Below are 8,164 nucleotides of genomic sequence, written 5' to 3'. Positions count from 1 at the left end.
GGTACTGCTGGCTCACACCTATAATCCTAGCTACTTAGGAGGCTGAGATCTGGGTACTACCAGGCCAGGCAGAAAAGCTCAAGAGACTCTTATTTCAAATTAACCACCAAAAAGCCAGATATGGAGGTATGGCTCAAGTGGTAGAAAGCCAGCCTTGAGCTAAAAAGCTAAGAGACAGTGCACTGGCCCTAAGTTCAATACCCAGTATGGGCACTCAACAAAGAGGGACTCCTGGGGGAGGGTAGGTCCCCCTGAGGGTGATGTGGCTTGTTAGTGAAATGAGTCCCTTCCTATAGCTTAGTCCACTCCTTCCCTTCTCCACAGCTTAGCATGCCCCTTTCCTAGGCACACAAGGCCCAGGTAGTAAATGCAGTAAATAATCAACTTCCAACCCCCTTTACCTTGGGATGGCATTTCTCTGGGACAGCTACCACCATAGAAGGCAACAAGAGCCCCTTAGAGTGACCTTCAGGTCCTGGCAGCTGCAGGAACCTTATCTACTATTTGTATAGCAGCCATAAATCCTAGTCTGCCATGATGAAGCCCCTAGCCCACAGGTCCACACCAGAGTCTCTGCCTCCTAGCCTCTTCTAGCCCCTCTTAAACCTCCTAGGTTATATAGGTCACCCCAGATAATAGCCAGTGCTTCTTCTCATTCCTCCCTTGTGAGAAGGAGTCTTGGCAGCCCCCTTTCCTGGAAATAAACCTTTCTTTGTTTTCTGTACTTGGATGTCTGCGTGGTTCTCTGGCAAATCTACTTAATCTTATTTAAGCTATCATGGCTGGAGAATCTGAGTGTTTCCTTCTGCGAGGGAAGGGGTGGGGCTGGGCCTAGAGTGCTAGCTGGGCATGATGGTTCCAGAAAGTTCTTGCCAGACTGGGGGCTATAGTATGGCCGGGCACTAAACAGTGAGAAAATTCCCTTAGGGAGAAATACTGATGGTGAGGGGCCTTCTCCCACAGCCTGCCCTCCCCCTTTTTGACAAGTGCTTTCTCCGAGGTCACTTTGCTGAAGGCAAACCAGCTTGCCCCTGCAGTGGCCATCTAGGGTTTTGCAGCTCTGTCTTTCCAAGTCTCTCAGCCTAAAATTGGTTCTGGCTTCCCACGTCCCCATGGGCAATGTCTCCTGGACACTCTTTGTGCAAGGCTGAAGAGGATGCTCAAAGTGCCTGGAGCGTTTGACATGGTATCCAGAACCACAGGTTTCTGTTTGCACACCAAGCCATCCCAACACGACATACAAAGCACCCTTCTTTGCCCCAATTCCATGGGAGGGGGTCCCAGTCAGAGTGGCCTCCTCCTGTGGGCATGGAGATAAATCTGCAAACCTAAAACCTAAAAAGACCTTATCACCTGGCAGATGTTTTCAGGAATGGTTGAGCAGGTGGGGTTGGTATTTTCCTGGCTAGAGTAGCCCAAAGGGGAGTTAGATCAGCTTTATCGGTGTGGCATTCATACACAGCAGACATGGCTTCAAACAGCTTAGCAAACAATCTCTACTTGCCCCGCTCTATCTCTAAGACTCTACCTCAACCTGAGGCCTGGTTGAGTCCATGACCCTCTTCCTGTTCCCAGAATAGGATGAGGTGATTGAGAGATGCAGGAGGATTTGCAGAGATTAGGTACCTTCCCTGGACCAGAATAGCCAGGACCCTGGCTTGAGAGGTTAGCAGTTAGGTGACTACATAGAAGGTGGAGCATCCACAGGTATCACATGACCCAGGCCTCAGTGGTCCAGTGGGCAAGGTCTGTGGAGGGGACAGTGCAAGCTGGGAAGGAGAATCACAGTTTTAGGGTGCACCCATTACATAAATGTAAACATAACCTTGAACATAGGTCCCTGATATTTGTGAATGGAAGGCAGCTTTAGCAGCCAGTGAATTTGAATGTCCCATTGAGGTCCAGAAACAGGTAAGGTTCAGTGTGGGGGCATCAAGATCCAATCCAGTCTCCATCTCCCAATTCATGCTGTAATTAAAGACCTTGGGAACACTGAGCCATTCTGATAACATGGACAGGGAAGGAGGTGAGGCAGAGCAGCGGTCAGTGATCTGCCTGTCTGATCTCTTCTCTGTTCTCAGCTCTTCTCTTCCAACCCGCTGATGCAGGCTCTCTGGCTCCAGATCCACTCAGACCCGAGCTGCTTTCATGCTATACTGGAACGGCAAAAGTAATCCTGACCTTTGATGCAATGGGATATAGATAAGTGTGAGACTCTCAGAGGTATTGGGAGAGGAAACTAGCCTTGCAGAAGCACTGTTCCCTTTCCAAGTAATTATCAACGGTGCTACACCCTTCCACAGAGCCCTCTGTTCTACTTCTGACAAATGTGAGGGTTGACTTTTCAGGGCTTGGGCCCAAGAAAATGAATTTAATAAGCTCCATTTCCATAGGGAATAGAACTAAAGACTGATATTCTGGCTGATTGCCAGTGGCTCACATCTGTAATCCTAGCTACTCAAGAGGCTGAGATCTGAGGATCATTATTCACAGCTAGTTGGGGGCAAACAAATCCAAGGTACTCTATCTCCACTTAATCATTAAAAAAAAAGTCCAGAAATGGAAGTGTGCTCAAGTGATAGAGCACTAGACTTGAGAGGAAAAAGCCAAGAGTCTGAGGCCCTGAGTTCAAGTTTCAGTACTGGCACATGTATGTATGTGTGTATGCACACACATGTACAAACACATAAATGGTTGACATCCTGAGATGCTACAGGATATTTGGAGCTAGTCACCACTACTTTGCTGCTCTGATGTCTTTAAATGAATATAGAAGTAAAGATGTGCTGGTACCAGTGGCTCATGCCTGTAATCCTAGCCACTCAGGAGGCTAAGATCTGAGGATTGTGGTTCTAAGCCAGCCCCGGCAGAAAAGTCTATAAGAGACACTTATCTCCAATTAACCACTCAAAAACTGGAAGTGGTGCTGTGGCTCAAGTGGTAGAGTGCTAGCCTTGAGCACCAAAGAGGCTCAGGGATAGCGTCCAGGCCAAGAGTTCAAGCCCCACAACTGACAAAAAAAATCTTCATGCTCTAGGAAAACCTTAATTAACAAGGGTAGTAACAGGAAGGCATTAGTATGATGACATTAATAAACAATACTAGGAACTGGGCACTGGTAGCTCATGCATGTAATCCTAGCTACTCAGGAGGCAGAGAACTGGGGAGCACATTTCAAAGCCAGTAGGAAAGTCCATGAAACTCAATTAATCACAGAAAAAAACTGGAAGTGATGCTTCTAGCTTTGAGCAAAAAGAGCTTAAGGACAGCACCCAGACCCAGACAGAGTTCAAGGCCCAGGACTGGAAAAAAATATAGTAGGGATTTTGGTTATATAGGGAAGGCAGGGGTGGAAGCTAAGTCTTACAGGAGAGTTTAATTCCAAGTGAAGTGAGGTAAGTAGAAAAAAATCTAAACATTATATTGTGGCTGGGAAGGGGCAGGAAAAATGAAGAAGATTTAATAAATATGCACATACAAAGTAAGAAGCAAAACAACAACAAAAACTAAGACAACACACACACAATAAAACCCTCTGACCAGAGTATTGTTCAAGAATTGAGTTACCAGTTAGGAATGTAAGTAACAAGGAATAATTAGAGATGGGGGAACAGGGGTAGAAGAAAATATGAACAAGAAAATAGTTCTACTTATAGCTAGAAGGAAAGTTTAAATGGGGAAGGGCTAGAGAAAGAGGATAAAAATATGATTTAAAATTGAACACTGAATGATGGATCTTGGAGAAAAAGAGGGGAGGGAAGAAACAGAACTAGACAGCGAATGGGAGAGAGCAAATGTCTTATATTTAGTAGTAAAAAACCTAAAAAGTAAATGGCCTATATGAGTTATATAAAATAAAAGCAAATAAAAAAATCAAAACAACAGAACAGCAACAAAGACAACATATAAAATAAAATGACTATCTACCTATCTTAGGTCTGCCCATCTGTCTATCTGTCTACCTATGTATCTAGTTTGGTGCAAGAAATCACAACGTTTATGTCTGGGTGGGAGGGCTCTGTCCCCCTTCAGTACGGAGGAGCCAGGAGGCAGGCCCTGGTTAACAGTGAGCACTTCATAATCCTCAGGTTCAAAGCTTCATTGCCACCCTGGCCTTAGGTGATAGGATTCTCTTGTCAGGGAGGGAGGAGACATACCCATGCTTTCAGAGTCTCAGCCTTTAGTGGCGCCTCTGCCACACCCAGGCCTTTGCTTCGTGATTCACTGGGGGAGTTCCAAGCCTACTCTATTGCCAGATGTCTGGAGCAGCAGTCTTTGGCTCTCAGCTGTCTCTAATGGTGTTCTGCTGGGCATTATGAGTAATCACTGTATTCCTCTGTGGGCAAATACAATGGCAATCACACCTCTCACTGTGGTTTCAATGGCATTTTCCTGGTGACCTGTGATGGTCACCCTTTGTGTGTATGCATGGGTACATGTATGCATTTATATGTGTGTATGCATAGATGTGAGCATACCTATGTATTTGTGTGACTATGTCTTTGGGGAATAGTCTATTCAAATCTTATACAGAATTTTAATGGGTGACCTGCTGTTCAATTATTGAGTTGTAGGAGTACTTTATATATTTAGATAATAGTTGTCAGATAGATGCATTGAAAATACTTTTTTTTTCCAGGTATGGACTTTTCCCCTCCACTTTCTGAATAATATAAATAGCAGAAGTTTTTGATGTTGATGAATGCCAATTTATCAATTTTCCCTTATAGTTTAGACTTTCAGTGTCCTAACAAAGCTTGCCTACGTACTGGTCACAAACATTTTCTCAAAAACATAAATCTTTATTTTCAATGTCTCTTAATTCCATTGCTTAGATTGAGGATTCTGAATATTAGTTATTGTATATGATGAGTCACATTTTATTTCATTCTCCAAGCGGGTAACCAGTTGTTAAAGGTTTTTGAATTAAGGGTCTTGTATTGGTTAGGTAGGCATTCTACCACTTGAACCATGCCCCTAGCCCTTTGTACTTTAATTATTTTTCAGATAGAATCTTGTGATTTTGCTTGGGCTACCCTCTGTAATCATCCTACCTCTGTCTCTGGTGTAGTTAGAATTGCAAGCACGGAACAATATGTCTAGCTTGTCCTATGAGATGAGTTGAGGAAACTTCGCTCTGTCTATCCTTAAACCACAATTCTCCTATCCCTTTCTACCAAGAAGCTGGGATTATGGGTATGAACTTGATCTAATTGTTTAAAAGACTGTTATTTATTTATTGAGTTCCTTGCAATTTTGTTAACTATAAAATGAGTAAATGTGTTTAGGTCTTTTCTTGGATTCTTTATAATTTCATTGATCAAAGAGCATATTTTAAGACTTCCATCACACTGATTTGATATGGTGCTTTGAATAATCTTGAAATGATGGAGTACAATCCTTCTATATTTTTCTTTTCCAAATTTATTTTGGGTATTTTTTAGGTTTTTTTGAATTTTCATATAAATTTTTATTATCGGTTGTGAATTTCTATCAAGAAATACCACTATATTTTGGTTGAAATAATGTTGCATTTATAGGTCAGTTTGGGGAGATCTGATATTTTAAGCATTTTGAGTCTATGAACATACTATTCTCTTTATGACTTTAGTTCTTTCATTCTTTTCTGCAATGTTATATACTTTTTTGGTGTACTGGTCTCATATATATCCTGATAAAGTTATTAGGTATGTTATGTTTTTGTGTCATTGTAAATGACATTAAAATTTTAAATTTGTTACTTGTTGCTAGTATATAGGATTAGGATTTTAAAAATGGATCCTGTGAACATACTGAATGCACTTACTACTTTCCTTTAATTTTTTGGATTCCTTAGGATTTTATACATATATAATCATGCCATCTATGAATCAAGACAATTTTGATTTTTCTTTTCTAAACCACTCTTATTTCTTTTGTTTTTTTTTTTGTTATTGCCATGATTAGGATTTCTGGTATAGTGCTGAGTGGAAACAGCAAGTTTACAAAATTAATAAAAGTAAGAGAAGAGGTAGGTTGGGAGGGATAGATGAATGTGTTGAAAGGGATGACATTGATCAAGATGCATCATATACGTAAACTTCTTTGTTTAATGGCAACTCTTTTTATAGCTTCTTAAAGATTATATATGAGTGGAGTCTTTGCTACTCTCAGGCTTACTGAGAAACATGCATGCTTCTGTTATACCACCTGTAATATTAAATGTAAGTTTTTGTTTATTTGTTCTATAGATGAACTTTTTTTAAAATTTAATTTAATTTAATTTTATTTGTGAACATACTGTACAGAGGGGTTACAATTACATGGGCAGGATAATGCATACATTTCTTACCAAGCATTGCAGCCTCCCCCTTTGTTTACCCTTCACATCCCTTCCCAGCCTCCCCTCTCCCCCCACCCAATCCTTCCCCCCATTTTTTAATTTTTATATTTATTTATTTTTTAAAGTCACAAACACCTTTTAATCTTTACACAGATAGTCATCATTATCTTGATCTATATTGCTTATAAACTCTATGACCTTTAACAATAAAACTATTTTTTCTTACAAATCAGGTGATAGGTACATTTCTTTCATTTTGCTTAGTATCAACTGTTCCCTCTTTCTCTCTCATTTCCTCAAGGTGAACTTTATATTCATAGGATACTAGAAATTTATTTTTTATATCGAATGAGCTCTGAATTTTGTTACTTTTATTTTGGCACCTGGCATTCAGATGATCACACAATTTTTCTTTTATTCTGTTGGTTAGTGCGATGAATTAGGGACAACTGATTTTCAATTATTAAACTAGTCTTACATGTTTGGAATAACCTCTGCTTGGTCAGGTTATATGATTCTATTTTGCATATGGCAGGATTCAATTTGCTATTTGAGTGAGAACTTGTATGTCTGTCTGGAAGGAAAGGAAGCCTTGGCTTATTTTTCACTAATGTGTTTCATGTGTTAGAGAGGCCCTGGAGCAAGGAAGTGTGGAAGGGTATAAAGAGAGTTCACTTGTTACCTACTTTACCTATCCTATTATTTGAGCTTTTGCATAAAATATATTTTTTCTTCATTATAAGGAAAAAGAATCTGAATTCAATATTGTATTCAAGTCAACATGTAATGTACTGAGCTATGAAATCAGTTGGCCTTGGTTCAAATCCTGTCTATTACTTAGCCACTTGCATCATCTGGACAAAGCACTTAATCTTTTGAATCTTAGTTTCCATTTCTAGCACATGACCATATTAGGAGCAGCCACCTTCTGGAGTAGTTGTGAGGATTAAGGGAGATTATCTTGGGAAAACATTTGCTATGGTGTAATACAGTAATTGCAGTAAATGTCACATGTGCTGCCTCTGGGGAAATGTAATTGTTTACCTTTGTAAAATGTCAATGGCAAAAAGTAACATTTATTTCAATTCCTCAGAACAGTTTATTTGGTAGTAGTGGGGTTTGAACTCAGGGCTTTACGTTTGTCAACCTTCTCGAGCCACACCTCCAGTGTTCAGAAGTTTATTTGAGCCTCTAGTTACATCCAATAGACAAGTGGTATAGTCACACCATTTGACAGATGACAGAACTGAGTTTGAAAAGCTTCCTCACAATACTAAGCAGTAATAGAGCTGGAATGAAAAACTACAGCTCTGACTGGGTGCTGGTGGCTCATGCCTGTAATCCTAGCTACCCAGGGGACTGAGATCTGAGAATTGAGGTTCAAAGCCAGCCTGGACAGGAAAGTCAGTGAGACTCTTTTTTTTTTAATTGTGAAAATACCATACAGAGGGGTTACAATTACATGGGCAAGGTATTGAGTACATTTCTTATCAAACATTGTTGCCTCCTCCTTTGTTTCCCCTTCCCATCCCTTCCCATCTTCCCCCCCAAACCCCCCTCCTCTGGGCCAAAGTTGTAAAGTTCGTTTTTCGACATAACAACTTGTACATCTCATTGTTGCAATGGATCCACCTGTATCCCTATTTAAATGATTTGTTTTTCCCCTTCCCCTCCACTAATTATACCAACATCAAATATAGTGAAAACAGGGGTTATACCATGGGGGAGGGACATACAAAGCAACAATCATCTTATATATATGTTAGGAACAATCACAAGAAAGAAAAAAAAAACATTTGAATTCTTATCTTGACTTAAAGAGAAACTTCTCCGAAGAGGAAA

Source organism: Dipodomys merriami, unplaced genomic scaffold (assembly GCF_024711535.1).
Source record: "Dipodomys merriami isolate MVZ:Mamm:240054 unplaced genomic scaffold, mDipMer1.0.p SCAF_10, whole genome shotgun sequence".
Lineage (NCBI taxonomy): Eukaryota > Metazoa > Chordata > Mammalia > Rodentia > Heteromyidae > Dipodomys > Dipodomys merriami.
Note: the sequence above shows the minus strand (reverse complement) of the source record.